The 20,718-nt window shown below is 40.8% G+C and overlaps 1 protein-coding gene across 5 annotated transcripts in view; it reads right to left on the bottom strand.

The window, feature by feature from the left end:
• GATAD2B (GATA zinc finger domain containing 2B) overlaps nucleotides 1-20,718 on the bottom strand; it is an 81,606-nt gene that overhangs the window by 59,292 nt on the left and 1,596 nt on the right. Inside the window, exon 2 of one of the 5 annotated variants that reach the window (XM_060298964.1) lies at nucleotides 11,321-11,379. The exons of 3 other annotated variants lie outside the window; for them this stretch is intronic. The gene's annotated coding sequence lies outside the window, so the exon portion shown is untranslated. Of the gene's footprint in view, nucleotides 1-11,320; nucleotides 11,380-20,718 lie in introns of those variants that run through there. One more of the 5 variants, XM_060298957.1, reaches the window with a different exon arrangement.

Here is a 20,718-nt window from a genome sequence, read left to right as displayed (position 1 = left end):
CCACCAACATGATTTTACTCTCAAAGAGGTCTGTGGCTAGTGTTACCAACAACCTCAACCCTGAAGTTTAACACAAATACTATCAGAGGAAGTAAGAAAAGTAATAGTGTCAAATACCTTTAGGGGTGGGGAAGGATAATGACTAGGAGGGAGCATGAAAAAGGCTCCTGGGTGGAGGTAATCTATATCTCTATTTAGGTGGTCACCTTACAAAACATTTTCTGTATTTATACTACACCTCAATTAAAAAAAAAAGTTTACCAAAAAAACCCAAACCAAAACAGAGGGACTTCCCTGGTGGCACAGTGGTTAAGAATACGCCTGCCGGGCTTCCCTGGTGGCGCAGTGGTTGAGAGTCCGCCTGCCGATGCAGGGGACACGGGTTCGTGCCCCGGTCCGGGAAGATCCCACATGCCGCGGAGCGGCTGGGCCCGTGAGCCATGGCCGCTGAGCCTGCAGGACCAGAGCCTGCGCTCCGCAACGGAAGAGGCCACAACAGTGAGAGGCCCGCGTACCGCAAAAAAAAAAAAGAATACGCGTGCCAATGCAGGGGACACAGGTCTGATCCCTGGTCTGGGAAGATCCCACATGCCATGGAGCAACTAAGCCCGTGCACCGCAACTACTGAACCTGCACTCTAGAGCCCACGAGCCACAACTACTGAGCCTGTGCGCTGCAACTCCTGAAGCCCGCACGCTCTAGAGCCTGCGTGCTGCAACTACTGAAGCCTGCGTGCAACAAAGAATTATCCGGCCCAAAGTGTCACTATTACTGAGGTTGTCAATTTTAATGTTGAAAATACAGAGAACATATTTTAAAGAGCCCATGCTCCGTAACAAGAGAGGCCACCACAATGAGAAGCCTGCACATCGCAACGAAGAAAAGCCCCCGCTCGCCATAACCAGAGAAAGCCCGCACACAGCAATAAAGAACCAACGCAGCCAAAAAAATAATAATAAAATAAATAAATTAAAAAAAAAAACTGATAGGCAAGAAGCTTGGTAGTATTTCCTTGCTTCAGTGCTGCTAGAGATCAGGTGCAAAAGGTACAGAACCAAGACATCTGAGGAGCAGGGAGATGAGTACCTAAATATTTCTTGATGATGCAATGATTTACTCTTGAATTCAAGAGAGTTGACAGTATTCAGGTCCTTCCTTTAGCACACAGCTCCAATTACTCATTCTTTTTTACCTACAAAGCTTTCTAAGATTGATAATCACATCTGAGATTAGGGTCATATATATCCTGTTCACTGAGACTTTCATACCTTTGATTTTGGAAGTTAAGAATGGCCCTTCAGGGCTTCCCTGGTGGCGCAGTGGTTGAGAGTCTGCCTGCCGATGCAGGGGACACGGGTTCGTGCCCTGGTCCGGGAGGATCCCACCTGCCGCGGAGTGGCTGGGCCTGTGAGCCATGGCCGCTGAGCCTGCGCATCCGCAGCCTCTGCTCCGCAGCAGGAGAGGCCACAACAGTGAGAGGCCCGCGTACCGCAAAAAAAAAAAAAAAAAAAGAATGGTCCTTCAAAAACCCCTCTAACAAGAAAATCTCTAAGTAGCATTAAAGAGGTCTGCATGAGATCAGGTATGAAATATATTGGCTCCTAACACTAAGACAGTTTGCTTATCCCCAAGCAAAAACCCCACTCAAACAGGAACTGGATTCTCTGCTCCAACAAGTAGGGCAGATAAAGGGGATAATCTGAAACAAAAAGGAAAGTAGGAGGGATCATAAAAACTGAACAGCTTGTGGACCTGTAAGAGTGGACCGGAATATTTTCAGACCAAGAAAGCAATTCCTAATACTGACTGAAATATTAACTACAGAGAAGTTTAGAAGATCTTCCTATATCTTACTTGTACATCCATAAATTTCTTAAGAAAAAAAAAAATGTCATGAGACCAGATATTTTATGCTTCATTGCTTTTTATATCCAAGGCAACAGTATTAAGATCCCTTTTTGAAGGGTCTTTTAAAAAAGAAAAATTCATTAACCAAACATTTCCAGTTGAATAAAAAATACTGTAGCTATGGCTTTGAAAACTAAAACAATATCGCTTAAAACACTTTTTATAAGGAAGAAAAAATGAAGAGCACTGATTTTATTTTTCCGTTTCTTCTAATATAATGAGAGCAGAACAGTCTTATGTAACCTGGGGAGAATGTGAACAAGACAGTTACCTCAAATAGGATTACTTGACTTTTGGCGCTGAATGTCTCAGACTATCCAATGGAGTGCAAGGGAAAGATTAACGTTTCTCAGGGAAGTAAGTCATGACGTTTTTACAAATAATCAAAATTACATCATGTTGCCCTGAAGTGGAAGTATCTGCATAAGAAAAATTTCTTCTGTAGGGACCTAGCACTATGTCTTTAAAAAACACCAACTAAACTGCAATGGATTCAAAACACCACTACTGCTATATAGGTTAAGTTCCCAAAACTAAACACTTGGCCAAAGTTTAATACACCTAAATGTAAAAGAAGGATTACTGAAAGAGATGTCCCTACTTCAGTGACTTTGTATGTTTGCATATTCAAATATTACATTCCTTTAAAATGCTGCTGCTCTACTGAAAATTGTCGGAAATAATAAACAATAAGCTACCAAAACACCAATCCCAAATCACAAAGCTCTGGTAGGTATTTAAAACTGTCAAATATCCAAGGTTATCAGGAACTTTAATAATAAGCAAGTTAAGGAGTGATTCAAAGGGGGAAAATACATTAGACTTAGACTTACTCAAGAAGATGAGACTACCACTGGGCAACCTTTTTTTTTAAATTTTAAAATATTTATTTATCTATTTATTTATTTAGGTTGTGCTGGGTCTTAGCTGCAGCACGTGGGGTTGCAGCATGCGGGGTATTTGTTGTGCCATGAGGGCTCTTTAGTTGCAGCATGCGGACCTCTTAGTTGTGGCATGCAAACTCTTAGTTGCAGCACGCAAACTCTTAGTTGCAGCACACGTGTGGGATCTAGTTCCCTAACAAGGGCCCCCTGCATTGGGAGCACCGAGTCTTACTCACTGGACCACCAGGGAAGTCCCTGGGCAACCATTTTTAAAACTTCCATGAAAGTCAACATCCGGCTGACTTTTCTTTGATTTGTATGTTCTTTCAAAAAACACAATCTGGGGATAACTACCTCCAACTTATTACAAGTATTCACCAAATAGCAGCTCATTTGCCCAGTTATATCACCATTATTCTAGGAAAAGAATTCATCTATACCACAGATTGGCCTTTTTCTGTAGAGGGCCAGACAGTAAATATTTTAGGCTTTGAGGGCCATATCCTTTTTTTTTTTTTGCGGTACGCGGGCCTCTCACTGTTGTGGCCTCTCCCGTTGCGGAGCACAGGCTCTGGACGCGCAGGCTCAGCAGCCATGGCTCACAGGCCCAGCCGCTCCGCGGCATGTGGGATCTTCCCGGACCGAGGCACGAACCCGTGTCCCCTGCATCGACAGGCGGACTCTCAACCACCGTGCCACCAGGGAAGCCCAGGGCCTTATCTCTGTTGTGACTATTAACTCTGATATTGTAGCAGTGTGAAAGCTGTCATCGACAATATGTAATAAGGGTGATAATTTCCAATGAAACTTTATTTATGGACACCAAAATCAGAATTTTCTATAATTTTCACATATCATGAAATATCCTTCTTTTGATTTTGTTCAAACATTTAAAACCATAAAAAGCATTCAAAATTCTTAGCTCATGGACTGGACAAAAACAAGCAGCAAGCAAAATCTGGTCTACCAGCCCTTAGTTTTGCTGACTCCTGATCTATACTTCTCATTTACTTTTTTTTTTAAATAAATTTATTTATTTTACTTTCAGCTGTGTTGGGTCTTTGTTGCTATGCGTGGGCTCTCTCTAGTTGCGGCGAGCGGGGGCTACTCCTCATTGCAGTGTGCAGGCTTCTCAATGCGGTGGCTTCTCTTGTTGTGGAGCACTGGCTCTAGGTGCATGGGCTCAGTAGTTGTGGCTCGTGGGGTCTAGAGCACAGGCTCAATGGTTGTGGTGTATGGGCTTAGTTGCTCCGTGGCACATGGGATCTTCCCAGACCAGGGATCGAACCTGTGTCCCCTGCATTGGCAGGCGGATTCTTAACCACTGCACCAACCAGAGAAGTCCCCCTCTCATTTATTTTTTTTTCAATTTATTTATTTTATTTATTCATTTTTGGCTGCATTGGGTCTTCGTTGCTGCATGCGGGCTTTCTCTAGTTTCCGTGAGTGGGGGCTACTCTTACTTGCGGTGCGCGGGCTTCTCATTGCAGTGGCTTCTCTTGTTGCGGAGCAGGGCTCTAGGCACGTGGGCTTCAGTAGTTGTGGATTGAGGGCTCTAGAGCGCAGGCTCAGCAGTTGTGGCGCACGGGCTTAGTTGCTCCCCGGCATGTGGGATCTTCCTGTACCAGGGCTCGAACCCATGTCCCCTGCATTGGCAGGCGGATTCTTAACCACTGCGCCACCAGGGAAGCCCTCTCATTTACTTTTATTAAACACTTCAAATTCACAAAAAAGTGTAGAGAATAATATAACAACCATTTACTTATCACACTAGCTTAAGAGATATAACATTACAAATAAAACTGAAGCTAAGGGCTTCGCTGGTGGCACCGTGGTTGAGAGTCCGCCTGCCGATGCAGGGGACGCGGGTTCTTGCTCCGGTCCAGGAAGATCCCACATGCCACGGAGCGGCTAGGCCCATGAGCCATGGCCACTGAGCCTGCGCATCTGGAGCCTGTGTTCCGCAACGGGAGAGGCCACAACAGTGAGAGGCCCGCGTACCGCGGAAAAAAAAAAAAAAAGCAAAAAAAACAAAACTGAAGCTAAGTATTCCAATCCTATTTCTCTCTTCCTTTCCCCAAAGGTAACCACTACACTGAATTTGTTTGTTTTTGTTTTTTTTCTTGCGGTACACGGGTCTCTCACTGTTGTGGCCTCTCCCGTTGCGGAGCATAAGCTCCAGACGTGCAGGCTCAGCGGCCATGGCTCACGGGCCCAACCGCTCCGCGACATGTGGGATCTTCCTGGACCGGGACACGAACCCGTGTCCCCTGCATCGGCAGGCGGACTCTCAACCACTGCGCCACCTGGAAGCCCTGTGGGGTTTTTTAGTACTTTTACTTTATGTGTGCAGGTATAACTACATAAAACATATCATTTTGCAAGTTTAAAATTTTTATGGGATTATATAATATACATTTGTATATCACTTTGCAACTTACTTTTTTAACATTACCTTTGATAATTCATCCAGGTTGATACATGTAACTAGTTCATTCATCTTATATGGTATACAGAATGCCAACTATGGGATATCACAATTTAGTTTTCTACTTCCTGTTCACTCAACAAATTAATTACATAGTATATGGCAGGAATTGTTTTAGGTGCAAGGGCTACAACAGTGAATAAGGCAAAATTCTTCTCTCCATGGAGTTTACTCTGATAGACACTAGCACTTGCTCTTTACTGATATTACCTCTTTAAAAGTGAAGTCTCAAAAGTGACCCTAACCTAATTTTATCCAAAGCATAAAAGAAAGTGAAAAAAAAAAAGCCATCAATTTTACTTAGTAAATGGAAGAGAAATCCTTTCTCCTTCATTAAGGTTTGTTTAAAGATATTTCTTGCTAAGCTAAAAGAGATAAAAGAAAACTTCAAGAATAAATTTCACCCCAAATATCAAAATCTTTAAGCTTCCAACATTTTAAAATTAGAACCCAGGGCTTCCCTGGTGGTGCAGTGATTAAGAATCGCCTGCCAATGCAGGGGACACGGGTTCGAGCCCTGGTCTAGGAAGATCCCACATGCTGCGGAGCAACTAAGCCTGAGCGTCACAACGACTGAGCCTGCGCTCTAGAGCCCGCGAGCCACAACTACTGAAGCCTGTGCACCTAGAGCCCGTGCTGCACAACAAGAGAAGCCACCGCAATGAGAAGCCCACACACTGCAACAAAGAGTAGCCCCTGCTCACCGCAACTAGAGAAAGCCCGCACGCAGCAACGAAGACCCAAAACAGCCAAAAATAAATAAATAAAATAAATTTATTAAAAAAAAAAATAGAACCCCATTCACAGTTGCCTTCATTTAGACTTACACTACAAACAGGGAGTACTCATGATAAGACATCTGGAGCTTCCAGTTTCTGTTCCTCTTCATTTCCCAAAACCAGTGTCAAGCAATAAGGAAGATAAAGATCAGCAGTGGATCTAAATCTTTTGGTCAACAGAAGGAAATATTATAGTAATCCAAAACTTAATAGAACTGATATTAACAGGCCTAAAAGACAAGTTTTGCTCCTTGGAAATAAAATGACAGACTTCCTGAGTAGGAATTAAACAAGACATCACCACCAACAATAATAAATTAATGAAACAGTCTCCAATGCTCTTTTAATTCCAAAGGAGATGGTAACTTTGAACACATCTCATACCCTTGAATCAGTCAAATTTCCTATCACTGCTTAAGGATGTGTACGAAAACTAAGTTTGTTTCATTTTACTGCTGCCAGTAGGCCATGAATGTGGGATAAAATAAAGAATGTATGTAGGGTGATGGTACCACCAAAGGTAATCCCCTACTCTGGGCAAGTGAAGGCCTACTAATAAGTTCTAAGTTCACTAAACAAAATTTAAATCTATTGAATAAAACGAATCACCTTCACCCTAAAAACAGAGAAATGCGATGAAGAAGAAGATAAATAACTGAACAATGAGCAGAAAACTAGTTGGAAAGGAAATGAGTCGTAAAAGGCATTTGGTCTTATTTGTCTTAACATCCCCATTCCCTAAAAACTATATAACCCTGCTGATTTAGCAGTGTTTGGCTTTCTGCCTCTGCCTACTGGGAGTTTAACAAGAACTCCAGTAAGGAGTTTCCATGAGAACAGTCAGCTGGGAACTATATATGCTCCTTATTCCTGAAGTCGTCCTGATTTTAAAAGATTGTGGTGACAAGAAATCAACTTGTCAAAATTTTTACATTTAGACTGACAATTGAGAGGTTTGAAGGACATTTCAAAAAAGTAAAATTTGCTTCTAAAATGCATACTCCTCTTCCCAACAACTGGCTACAGTTACATGGCCAATAATCAAAATCCAAAGATATCTGTATTTAAGGAAGGAAATTCTAATAAGGCACAAAAGTGCTTTCAAAGGCACTTGAAGACAGTACTCATCACTGTCCAGCCACACTACTTCCCTCAAATTTAGATTTAAATTGAGTTGTTTTAGAAACTCTCATAGCCTGTTGGTGTGAATATATTAAATATAAATACAAATTATTGGAAGATAATTTAGTATCTAACAAAATTTTAAATGTGCATGCCCTTTGGTCTAGTAATTGTATGTCTAGGAATTTTACCTACAGATATACTAAAATGTATAAAGATGTATGTAAGATGTTTCACTGGAACCCTGGTTATGACAGTATTCCCACACACTGGAAACACCCTAAATGTTCCTCAGAGGGGACAGATTAAGTACAAATTAAAATATATCCATACAATGAAATATTGCACAGCCACTAAAACAATGACAAACATTGTATAATACACACACACACACACGAAGAGTACAGCATAATGCTCAACAATTTTTTTTTTTTTTTTTTTGCGGCACACAGGCCTCTCACTGTTGTGGCCTCTCCCGTTGCAGAGCACAGGCTCCGGACACACAGGCTCAGCGGCCATGGCTCACGGGTGTAGCCGCTCCGCGGCACGTGGAATTTTCCCGGACCGGGGCACGAACCTGTGTCCCCTGCATCGGCAGTCGGACTCTCAACCACTGCGCCACCAGGGAAGCCCCAATACTCAAGAATTTAAGCGTAACAGTCAAACTTCCTGATTTTGTGTCCCAGCTCTTTTACTGACTAGGTATGTGACCTTAGGCAAATCACTTAGGCTCTCTGTGCCTCAGTTTTTTTAATCTGTAAAATGGGAATGATGACAACGTCTACCTTTAGAGTATTGTGAGGATTAAACAAGTTAATTAATGTGAAGTGCTTAAAATAGTGCCTGCACATAGAAAAGCCCAGTAAATGTTAGTTATTACTAAAAACATATCCAAGGGAACTCCCTGGCGGTCCAGTGGTTAGGACTTGGAGCTTTCAGTGCCGTGGGCATGGGTTCAATCCCTGGTTGGGGAACTAAGATCCTGCAAGCCGCACAGTGCAGCCAGAAAAAACAAAAACAAAGAAACCACATATCCAAGGTATTAAATGGACATGGGCAAACAATTACAATGGCTAAAACTAAAACAACAGAAGTTGGGAAAGACACAGATAGATGGAATAAAGAGAGGTTTTGAAAATAGAATTTTCAGGATTTGGTAAGCTTAACTCACACTCTGACCCAAGCTGTAAAAGGTGCTGATATGTTGTTCCTCCTATGCTGGTTACTTAATTTATAAATACATTGTATCTAGTATTGCAGTTATTTTAATACCTGTCTTCTCTTCTGTACTATGTATCTTCTTGAGGACTGAGGCTGTATCATTTATCTTTACATACTCTACAACACCTATGTGTATGTCTTTTACACAGTAGGTGTACAATAAACACCTAATACCTATGAATGTTCATATGAATATATGAATGGTCAGGCTTTTTCAGTTCCCCACAACCAGCCGATTTAAGTGGTTACAAAGTAAACAGAGCTCATGGAAAAGAGACCCAAGTTTTCTCTTTAACTGTCATTTTCCTAAACCAAACCAGTCTAGGAGAGAGAAAACCACCTGGGGTCTATACTCCAGGAAATGGAAAAATAACCCTGTTATCACTGATCAGGGCCTAGGATTTTCTGACATAATTTGGGATTTAGGATTACCGATGAAATTACAAAACAGACTTTATGAACTACGTAATCAGCATTCCTACAATAAGTTTAATAACCTAGCAGTACTCGAATTATGTTTACTCAATGCTGACTAAGAGAATAATAGCAATGAAAGTTATTAAAGAGCAAGACCTGCAGGCAATAGGAAAGTTATACAGCCATAAAGTCGAATATTCTTTCCCAACGAAGTTCTGGTATCCATGAAAAGATTTTCACCCTTAAAATTTTCATTTAAAGAAAAAGTAAATTCTCTACATATGGATTTGAAAAAAATCTCCTATGTTATTAAATGAAAAAAAGCAAGACGTGGAAAACTATGCCATCTTTTGCGTAAAAAGAAAAACTAAAAATAAACTCACATTTGCTTGCATATATATAAAAAACTCTGAAATGATAGAAAAGAAAGGAATAACAATGATGGGGCTTAAAACTAAGCAGCTGAGGGCTTCCCTGGTGGTGCAGTGGTTGAGAGTCCACCTGCCGATGCAGGGGACACGGGTTCATGCCCCGGTCCGGGAAGATCCCACATGCCGCGGAGCAGCTAGGCCTGTGAGCCATGGCCGCTGAGCCTGCACGTCCGGAGCCTGTGCTCCACAATGGGAGAGGCCACAACAGTGAGAGGTCCACATACAGCAAAAACAAACAAACAAACAAACAAAAAAACTAAGCAGGTGAGAAACAATGATGAAAAACTTTTCACTGTGTATCTTGATTTTTTTTTAAATTTGAACCAAACTTTTAACAATAAATAAAATGTTCCAACCATAACAAACAAATACATTTACAAGAACGAAAGCTATTTGGAGTAACCTTGTTTCTAATACCATAGAGAAAAATACTGTGATCCAAGGAGCTAGGTGAAATTAAAACTCTCCGTGATAGGAATCAGCTGCCACATTATAGTAACAGCATCCCATTCAGTTTAGTTTTATACTGTTTGGCCCAAAATAAAAAAGGATGTGAACAGAAAAACCCAGTCTAAAATTCATATGGCATCTCAAGGGATCCCAAATAGCCAAAACAATCTTGAAAAAGAAGAGGAGTCAGAGGACTTACACCTCCTGACTTCAAAATTTACTACAAAGCTAGAGTAACTGAAACAGTGTGGTACTGGCATAAAGACACATACAGATGAATGGAACAGAACAGAGACTCCAGAAATAAAGCCTTGCATATATGGTCAAATGATTATCAACAAGGGTGTCAAGGCCATTCAATGGAGAAGGGACTGTCTTTTCAACAAATGGTGCTGGAAAAACGGGATATCCACATGCCAAACAATTAAACTGGACCCTTACCTTAGAGCATATACAAACATTAACTCAAAATGGATCAAAGACCTAAATGTAAGAACTAAAAGTATAAAACTCTTAGAAGGAAACAGAGGAGGAAAAAGCTCATGACATTGGAATTGGCAAAAATTTCTTAATACAACACAAAAAATAGGCAACAAAAGAAAAAGTAAACTGGATCTCATCAAGATTAAAAATTTTGGGGACTTCCCTGGTGGTCCAGTGGTTAAGACTCCGTGCTCCCAATGCAGGGTGCCCAGGTTCGATCCCTGGTGAGGGAACTAGATCCCGCATGCCGCAACTGAAAGATTCCGCATGCCGCAACTAAGACCCGGTGCAGCCAAATAAACAATTTTTTAAAAAATTAAAAATTTTTGTGCATCAAAGGACACTATCAACACAGTAAAAGAATAACCCACAAAATGGGAGAAAACATTTGCAAATCATATATCTGATACAGGATTAATATCTAGTATAAGGAACTCCTACCACTCAACAAGAAGAAAACAAACAACCCAATTAAAAAATGGGCAAGGCCTTGAATAGACACTTCTCTACAGAAGATATATGAATGACCAATAAGCACATAAAAAGATGCTCAAAATCACTAATCATTAGAGAAATGCAAATCAAAACAATGAGATACCACTCCATAGCAATTAGGATGGCTTTTACAAAAACAAAAATTAAAAAAAAAAGAAAGAAAATAGCCAAGTGTTGGTAATAAGAACATAGAGAAATTGGAATCCTCGTACACTGCTGATGGGAATGTAAATGATATAGTCACTGTAGAAAACAGTATGACAGTTCCTCAAAAAATTAAACATAGAATTGCCATATGATCCAGCAATTCCAATTCTGGGTATACACCCAAAAGAATTTAAAGCAGGGACTCAAACAGATGTCTGTACACTCATGTTCACTGCAGCATCATACACAATAGCCAAAAGGTGGAAACAACCGAAATGTCCGTTGACAGATGAACAAATAAACAAAACGCGGTAAAGTGTGTGTATACACACACACACACACACACACACACACACACACATAATGGAATATTAGTCAGCCTTAAAAAGGAATGAAATTCTGACACATGCTACAACATGGATGAACCTTGAAGGCATTATGCTAAAATGAAATGAGCCAAACACAAAAGGACAAAAATTGTATGATTCTACTTACGTGAAGTCCTTAGAGTAGTCAAATTTACAGAGACAAAGTAGAATAGTGGTTGCCAGGGGCTAAGGGGAGGAATAACATGGAATTATTTTTTAATGGGTACAGAGTTACTATTTGCCAGGCAGAAAGAAGTTAAAGGTCTTACAACTAGTAAGCAGCAAAGTAGAAATTTGAACCTAGGACTTTCCAACTGCAGAGCTATACTTTTAAAAGTGACCAAAACTCTAGTTTAACCAAAGAAGGAAAGATTTCAACTAATTATGTAAAAATACCCCCAAGATTAGTACCAATACTAGACTATTTTCTCATATCCAGACACCAGAATTAAATGTATGCACAACACCAAGAATGGTTGGTTCTGAAGGAGAACAACAGAGAGTGCAAAGTTTTTCAGAATAACCAGCAAAACCTAATGTGACACTCTAGGCAACACATGAAAGATGTGCTAAGCAGCCCCAGTAACAACAAAATTAAAATGACCACTTTCAAAGGCTTCTTCAGATAATTCTTAAAGCTATAAAACAATGAGTAAAAATCTCACTGTTCTCCTCCAATACACCTCTGTACCATAAAAGTGCCCCTTATACAGTCATCTTCACACTCTCAACCAAACTGAATCTAGAAGACAGCAAAGAAGTCACACATAACTAGAGACACTTCTAAGTTTTAATTTTTGATACAACTTTATCATATTGTATTTTACTCCCTCCTGTGAATATTATCAGGTATTCAGCCAGCCAGAATAGAAGGTTTAATCTGGAAATAGAAACTGCTCAGATTCTAACCTTGGTTATACTCTTCTGTGACATCTACCACTCTGTCTCTGACAAAACTGGGAACCTACAATTTAATACCAGATATATATCAAGACTTCGGTAGTATGAATGCAACAGTCAAAACAGTTCATTACAGATGGTACCCCTTCGTGTATAATAATTTATTAAATCTCAAAAAAAAAATTTTACACCACTATTTAAGCTAGAGACATCCTATTCCCTTGAACCCTCAAGGGTTTTCAAAGTTGCACTTGCTATTTTTAAGATGTCTCTGTCCACTGCAAGCACAGCTGTAAAAGATCCTTTTCCAGTCACCCATACTCCTTGAAAGCTTTCAGTTCAATATTAATGCATTATACAGAACTCAACTGGGAAATAGCTCTCCAAGCAGAAGGTGAAGAGTTAAAAATGGAGGCTAATGAAAACTTAAGACTGAATCCTAGTGCAGTAAGAGACCCATATTCTGGGCTTCCCTGGTGGCGCAGTGGTTCAGAATCCGCCTGCCAACGCAGGGAACCGCAGAGCAACTAAGCCCGTGTGCCATAACTACTGAGCCTGCGCTCTAGAGCCTGCAAGCCACAACTACTGAAGCCCGCGTGCCTAGAGCCCGTGCTCCGCAACGAGAAGCCACTGAAATGAGAAGCCCGCACACTGCAACGAAGAGTAGCCCCCGCTCGCTGCAACTAGAGAAAGCCCGCGCGCAGCAACGAAGACCCAACGCAGTCAAAATTAATAAATAAAATTAATAAATTTATATATTATAAAAAGAGAGACCCATATTCTAGTTTCCATTCACTTGGCAGAAAATATCTGGATTTAATATACTCTTAAGAAAGCAAAACTTTCAAATTCACAATGCACTCAGACAAGGAACTCAGCAAGCATTCTTTACTAACTGAATTATAAAATGAGAAAAGAAGAGCATTAGAGTAACATAATAATTATTCATGGACACTACTACATGAGAAGAGTGTCATACTACTCACATCAGATTTCCATAGAATCTAATATAGGGTCTTCTAGCCAACCTGTCCAGGGCAGTAACAATACACATGACCAACTGCTTCAATCCATTTGATAGCAACAATCAATCTAGCCATATAAATGTTAAAGAGTGGTTAGAAAAGTGCCCCTCCCTCCAAAAGATGTTATTCTCTTGGGGAAATATTTTCAACGTTTTTCACTGGTAGCTCAACCTATTTAGTGGTGCACACCATTCAGGTAACCTTTATGCCTTTAAAGAACATAGGACAAATTTCTCAAAGTTTTGTTTTAATTTCAAGACTAATGTATCATCTTTAAAGGACCGAAAAAAATCAAAGGTATTGTTCCTTCTTGCCTCTGATCCCCAGGTCTGCCTGCATGACTCACAGAAGAGAAAGAATGGGGGGCTTTACAGATTTCTTAGTGTGATACTACCATTTTTACAGAAAGGAAGGGTTTCTTGCTCCTGGCTCAAGGGATTCTGCTCACTCACAAAGCTGAAACCTTACTCTCCTGCTTCCTAGAACGTTAGATGAAAGAAGGTGGGGGCAGCAGCTCAGTAACAGTTATCCTCCTGAGAACTCACTGAAGGTGAGGGCCAAGCTGGATGAGCTGTGCCATTTGCCTTAGAAGATTCATATGGAAAAAAACCGCAGCCTCCGAACCAGTGAAGTTTCTAAAATATACCTAGTCTAAGGCCACCATACTAGTTCTCTGAAAAACCAGCACACTAAAGCAGTTAATTCCCTCATTCAAGAGTGACAACCCTTCAACAACAACAACAACAACAACAACCCATGAAGAACTACAGGGAAGCAGAATATCAAGGTGCAGTACTGTCTTCTCGAAGAGATGCTCTTTCATGGTCAAATAAGTTCCAGAAGCTTTGCATCCTTTAGCCATTCTTTTACCACTCCTAATACACAATGTATATTTAGGCACGCAAGGCTCTGGGACATTATGTTGTAAAGAAATCTGCCTTAACGCAGAATTTTTCAAAACCCTATTTGACATTATATTTTCATATAAGACCTATTAATATTGAGGAAAACTTTCTTTTGTTTGTTTTGTTTTTGTAAAGGCAAAACAAAACTCTATAAGAAGTGTTAGGAGAATGGTAAGATCACAACTTTTGGAGTCAGGCAGAGTTGTTCAAATACTGGATTCACCACTTTTATTAATTTTTGAGATTCTAGCAAAATGACAACCTCTCTGGGAATTGAGTTTTCTCATCTGTAAAGTGATCATAATATCTCCCTCACAAGAGTTACTGTAAGAATTTAAATAGCATAAAGCCTTACACAAAGAAAGTGCTCAACAAATGAGTTTATATTTACATTTTAAAAATTCCCTTCAGGGACTTCCCTGGTGGCGCAGTGGTTAAGAATCTGCCTGCCAATGCAGGGGACACGGTTCGAGCCCTGGTCCAGGAAGATCTCACATGCCGCGGAGCAACTAAGCCCATGAGCCACAACTACTGAGCCTGAGCTCTAGAGCCCACGAGCCACAACTACTGAGCCCATGTGCCACAACTACTGAAGCCGGCACACCTAGGGCCCGTGCTCTGCAACAAGAGAAGCCACCACGATGAGAAGTCCATGCACTGCAATGAACAGTAGCACCTGCTCGCTGCAACCAGAGAAAGCCCCCATGCAAGAAACACCCAGCGCAGCCAAAAATAAATTAAATAAATAAATAATTTTAAAAATTCCCTTCAAGTTCCAAAAGTTGCAAAAATGCAATTTTTTAAAATCTGAGGGAAAAATTACAGAATTCATGACTGAAATACTCCCTGAGAAGTGTAATTTCTCAGGATTTTGCAAACTTTTTAATCCACTGGACTGAGAAAGGCTTTAAATTTGCCACATTTAAGATGATATAGGGGGACTTCCCTGGTGGCACAGTGCATAAGACTCTGCACTCCCAATGCAGGATGCCCAAGTTCAATCTCTGGTCAGGGAACTATATCCCACATGCATGCTGCAACTGAGAGTTCAAATGCCATAACTAAGGAGCTGGCGAGCTGCAACTAAGGAGATGCCTGCCACAACTAGGACCTGGTGCAACCAAATAAATAGTATTTAAAAAAAAGAAGAATGATATACAGGAACACACTACACCTACTGATAAAAATGGATATGAACAGAACACATGTTGTAGAAGAGTATTTATGGTTTCAGTGATAAAAAGGGCCTTACATGAATATAAACAAGAAAAAATGAGTTGTGAGAAAAGCTCAGCTTGTGTCAGTACATAATAACTAACAACTGTACAGTGTTTTAGCTTATAAGACATCTTTACATGCATAATCTCATTTGACTGACAAAGAGACCTAGTTAAACAGATAAAGCAGCTACTGATCCTCATTTCTACGCTGAGAAAACTATGGCTTGGAGACTTTAAGTGACTCAACCAAGGTCACACAGATGATAAAAAGAACCAAGACTCCAAACTTGTTCTTCTGCTCCCAGAACATAACAAATAGGGCATCTTCTAAATGTACGCAGCATTTTCTCAACCCACAGAATTATTCATATTTTAAAATACTTTTTGGGTGACAGGCACCATGATAGGCACTGGAGACACAAAAGTAAAAAGACATGCTATCTCTTTATTTCAGAATGTTGTCAGACCACTGGGGGAGACAAGCAATATTTATAAATTACAGTGAGATCAAAGAAGAAAGCATATCTAAGTCTCTTTGGGCAAGTCAAGGAAGGCTTCCCAGAGACAGCAGCATTTGAGATGAAATTTGGTAGCTGATCTGGGAACTAAAAGAACTGTATTTGGAGGACTTCCCTGGTGGCACAGTGGTTGGGAGTCAGCCCGCCAATGCAGGGGACATGGGTTTGAGCCCTGGTCCAGGAAGATCCCACATGCCACAGAGCAACTAAGCCCGTGCACCACAGCTGCTGAGCCTGCTCTCTAGAGCGTGCAAGCCACAACTACTGAGCCCGTGTGCCAAGAGCCCGTACTCTGCAACAACAGAAGTCACCGCAATGAGCAACCCACACACCGCAACGAAGAGTAGCCCCTGCTCACCGCAACTAGAGAAAGCCCGCACACAGCGATGAAGACCCAACGCAGCCAAAAATAAATAAATTTTTTAAAAAAAGAATAAAAGAACTGTATTTGCTCATGTATAAACTGTAAAGGGAGAAAAGTAAGGCTGGATAGAAAAACAAAGGTCAAGATTTACAAAGGGGCTTTGATATTATGCAGAGTACCTTTAAATGATTGGAAACTATTGAATACCTTTGAGAAGGCCAAGTAGAATAATCAGATCTCCATTAGACTATTCTGAAGAGAATATGATTGAGAGTTTAAAAGGAAACGACTAAAAACAAACAGAACTGTAAGAGATCATGGCAATATTCCAAATAAGAGTTGCTGTGGTCCTGAATTAGGAGACCCGCAACGGAGATACAGAAAAAAGGTATAGATTCAGAAATATTTGGAAAGTAATGGATAAGGGAGAGAGAGAGAATTGACAATGATGCTCTCATTTCTGGCTTAGGTGACTCAATGAATCACAAAATGGGAATAGATGATGAAAATGCTGAGCTTGAGGTACCAATGGAATACAGAGATGGATATGTCTAGCACAAAGTAGACAACTGGAAACAGAGGGCTGGAGTTTAGGAGATGTGATAATATATGTGAATATATATGAAGATTTTTTTTCCATAATCAAGTGTTATTTACCATTTCAATGGGAAGGCAATCATTTTATCATCGTTATTTGTATAATGCTTCAAAGTTCAAAAAACATTTTAATATCCTGTGTCATACCACATTTCATAGTTTTGTTATAAACAAATACGAAGTTTGGAAAAGTTATTATTATTCCTATTTGATCAAGAAATAGTTATTGAGTATTAACTATATGCCAAACACTGCACTAGGCATTAAACAAAACACCAGAGTAAATCCATGCTTTCATAGACCTTCCATCATACCAGGGGAATCAATAAGCAATAAATGTAACAAATAAGTGTGTTAGAAAGCTGTAAGTGCTGTATGAAAAAGAAAGAACAGAGAAGGATTACAAGTGAGGGGTGGAAGCTAAAGGTGAAATTTTAAATAGGGGTAGGATAAAGTCTCATTGAAAAGGTGACATTTAAACAAAGGCTTGACTGAAGAAGGTAAGAAAATTAGTCATTTGTATTATCTCTGTGGGAAAAACTAGTTATTTCCCACTAGAGGGAATAACTAGTGCAAAGGTCCTGAGATAGAGTGTGGCTAATGCACTTAAGGAACAAGTCAATGTGGCTGGAATGGAGTGAGCAAAAGGGAGGATGACAGGAGATCAAAAAGAGAAGAATAGGGAGAGGCAGATCATGTAAGACCTTAGAGCCCAAGGTAAAGACTGGCTTTTACTGTGCAAGAAACGGGAGTTCAAAAATTTGGAGGCTTGGGAATTCCCTGGTGGTCTGGTGGTTAGGACTCCATGCTTTCACTGCTGAGGGCCTGGGTTCGATCCCACAAGCCACGCGGCCAAAAAAAAAAAAATTTAGGAGGTTTACCCAAAAGCCTGTATCAAATAAATGGTAAAGCTAGGATTTGACCCGGGATTTCTAGACTCTCTACGCTTGTGTTCTGCTATTCCAATTTGCCACTTATTAGCCCACAAACTCCCTCCAAGGAAGTCTGAATTTAAATATCCTCAAGAAGCTAACTTTATAACTACCTTCTAGGTTAGAGATGCACAACCTCTCCAATTAACATTTCTAATCCCTCACAACCATAATGAGAATTTACTAATCCTAAAGTCTAATCTAAATCCTAATATCCAGCCTATTTTTTGGTAGATTACAAACTCCACCTTCCCCATAAATGAGACAAGATCAAGAAAGCTTTATTAGGAGGCTTAAAGCATGGCTTTCAGGTTCAAGTAACTGAATTACTTTTAAAAATGTATACTAGCCAGATGTGAAAAAAAAACAAGAGAATGGCTCAGGAATGCCAAAGTATTGTCATTTTCCTTAATAGTTTACTGTTAGTATTAATAACAACTAAGTTCACATGTAGTCAAAGAAGCTTCTGCAATTATTATGACTCTTTAAGGTCTGGGATTTGACCATTTCATACCTCAAAATTAACAAAATATGTGTCCTCATTCATCTGTTGCTTTTGGTACAAGCCAGAACTCTTGATAGCGTCTTGCCGGTTGATGGCAACTTACGGCAAACACCAGAGGATTATGAGGGAGACATCAAACATTACTGAGATACCATCTAGAAGTATATCAGACTGGTTAAGCCCTTAATGACCCTGGGTCACTCCTTTCCTACTGAATAAACTCAAACCGTATAGGGATATTTCATATATCCATAAAAGAGAAGGTAAAAGATGGAACATGAAGAAGGAGCACTTCAAATCAAATCTACTCTTCAGAGGCTTTCATCACTACTACGCAAATATAGGAGGCTCTCTGCTTCACGGACTCTGGAGCCACCAAAATCCCCAACCAGTACCTACAGAAAAAACATCACAGGGATTACTGAAGATAAACTATATGGCTAACAGAAGCTTCCCCCCACCAAAGCCAGTTCTTTTCAACAGAAGCTGAACTTCCTTATGTATCCAATTCCCAGGATTGCTTGCTTAGCCAATGCAAGAGAACTGCAACTTCGTGTGGCACTGCCTGATAGGCTGGATTTTTCCTGAGCAAAAGGTGAACAGCTTTATGCCAGGACTAGATTTATAGTCAATCTGACTCTGTGTCTTTTTTTTCTTCCCCTCTAAACTGTCTCAGAAAATGCCTGGCTATTGTGCCTTAATATGTAATGAAGCAGAGCTTTAAGTACTGCAAGTGGTCTGGAGAAGAAAGTCCTTCAGTTCCAGTATGGCTCAAATCATGATTTATCGAGCAATTGTTTTAATCAATCAAAGCTGGTTTGGCTTTTCTCAATGAACTAAATGAGCATCCTGAGCTGAGTGCAGAGGGGCTACTTGTCAGCATGACTCCCAATGAGGTGGCTAACATGGAATAAGCTCCAGAGTCTAGAAACCAGGACAGCACAGCTGCTGTTCCCCTAAATATGCACCTTCAGCTTGATGGGTGGGGGAGGTAAGGAAGGAAGGAAGAATCAGTAAATTGAAACAAGAGGGACATCCCTGGTGGCACAGTGGTTAAGAAGCCGCCTGCCAATGCAGGGAACACGGGTTCGAGCCCTGGTCCAGGAAGATCCCACATGCCTTGCAGCAACTACACCCGTGCGCCACAACTACTGAGCCTGCGCTCTAGAGCCCACGACCCACAACTACTGAAGCCCACATGCCTAGAGCCTGTGCTCCACAACAAGAGAAGCCACCGCAATGAGAAGCCTGCGCACTGCAACGAAGAGTAGCCCTGGCTCTGGGCAACTAGAGAAAGCCCTCGCACAGCAAGGAAGACTCAACATAGCCAAAAATAAATAAATTAAATTAAATTAAAATAACAACAGGCCTAGTTTACATACAACATACGAGATAACGCTTAATCCAGAGGTCCCAGCAGAAGATTAGGATACTATTATTGACACACTGACTCTTCTTCCACACTGCTGTTCTCTAAACAAAACCCAACCTGGAGATCTGGGTGGGGGTGGGGGGAAGGTGGGGGTGGTGGGTGGTAAGGAGAGACATTAGTCCAAAAAAGGGGAGGCAGGCAGCACACAGACTTTTGAATGTACTTTTAAGACTGAAATTCAGAACAGAATTCTCACGTTTCCCTTCCCCACCATCCTACGGCCTTACGCTAAACACAGCAGTAAAAGTTACTGCCATAACTTACATCTGAAGTGCTGATCAGGGAACCTGGTTAACGTTGTTCCTAGACAAGTATTTGAATGTAGCCTCTATTCAGACCCTACTGGGACTGCCTCTAAACAGGAAGTTAATAGACATCACACATAGGCAGGGAAGGCAAACCACAGTGTCAAAAAGATGGATTCTGCTGTCAGCTACTCATCACTCTCACCTCATCAAAAGTGTTCTCAAGTCAGGAATAGGCAGGACAAAAGTCCATAAGCCTCACCTCTTCTCAAACTGGGTCACTCAGCCTAAAGGTCCAGCCTTCTGATTCCTGCTAATTAATACTTATCTACTTCATTCCTTACCATGATGACTACCACTGCCACTAGACTAAAAAACTGTCTTCCTCTTAAAACGGAACACAGTACTACCAAATCAGTACTCCCATTAACTCGTTATTTATACAGCCCACCTGCTTAAAAAGCCCAAGGAAAGACTATTCTTGACCCAGCCCATTCCAAAACAGTCAGAGACTGAATATCAGTCACAAAAAAGCAGCACCATTTCCAACAGGTGTGGGCCTTCGCTCAAAATATATTAAGCCTGTCCAAAGCACCACCTTTACCAGCTCCAGCAGTAGCCTCTTTCCCAACCAAGCACCAACAGAAATGCTACTACAGGACAATACCCTACCGAGACTGCTCCAACACCAAAAATATGAATCCAAATGGTTATCTCAAGGAAGAGTTTAAATCAGTGTATCAAAGAAGGAGCAGTAAAGTTAGCACTAAACTCCCAAATAGGATAATCTCCAACATACAGACAACAACATATAGACAGCCCGCTGCTGCAAGAAAACAACCAGAAGTCATCTGTACTGGGATGGGGACTGGATGGCTGGAG

Source organism: Globicephala melas, chromosome 1, assembly GCF_963455315.2.
Source record: "Globicephala melas chromosome 1, mGloMel1.2, whole genome shotgun sequence".
NCBI lineage: Eukaryota > Metazoa > Chordata > Mammalia > Artiodactyla > Delphinidae > Globicephala > Globicephala melas.
This window is presented reverse-complemented; position numbering and strand designations above follow the sequence as displayed.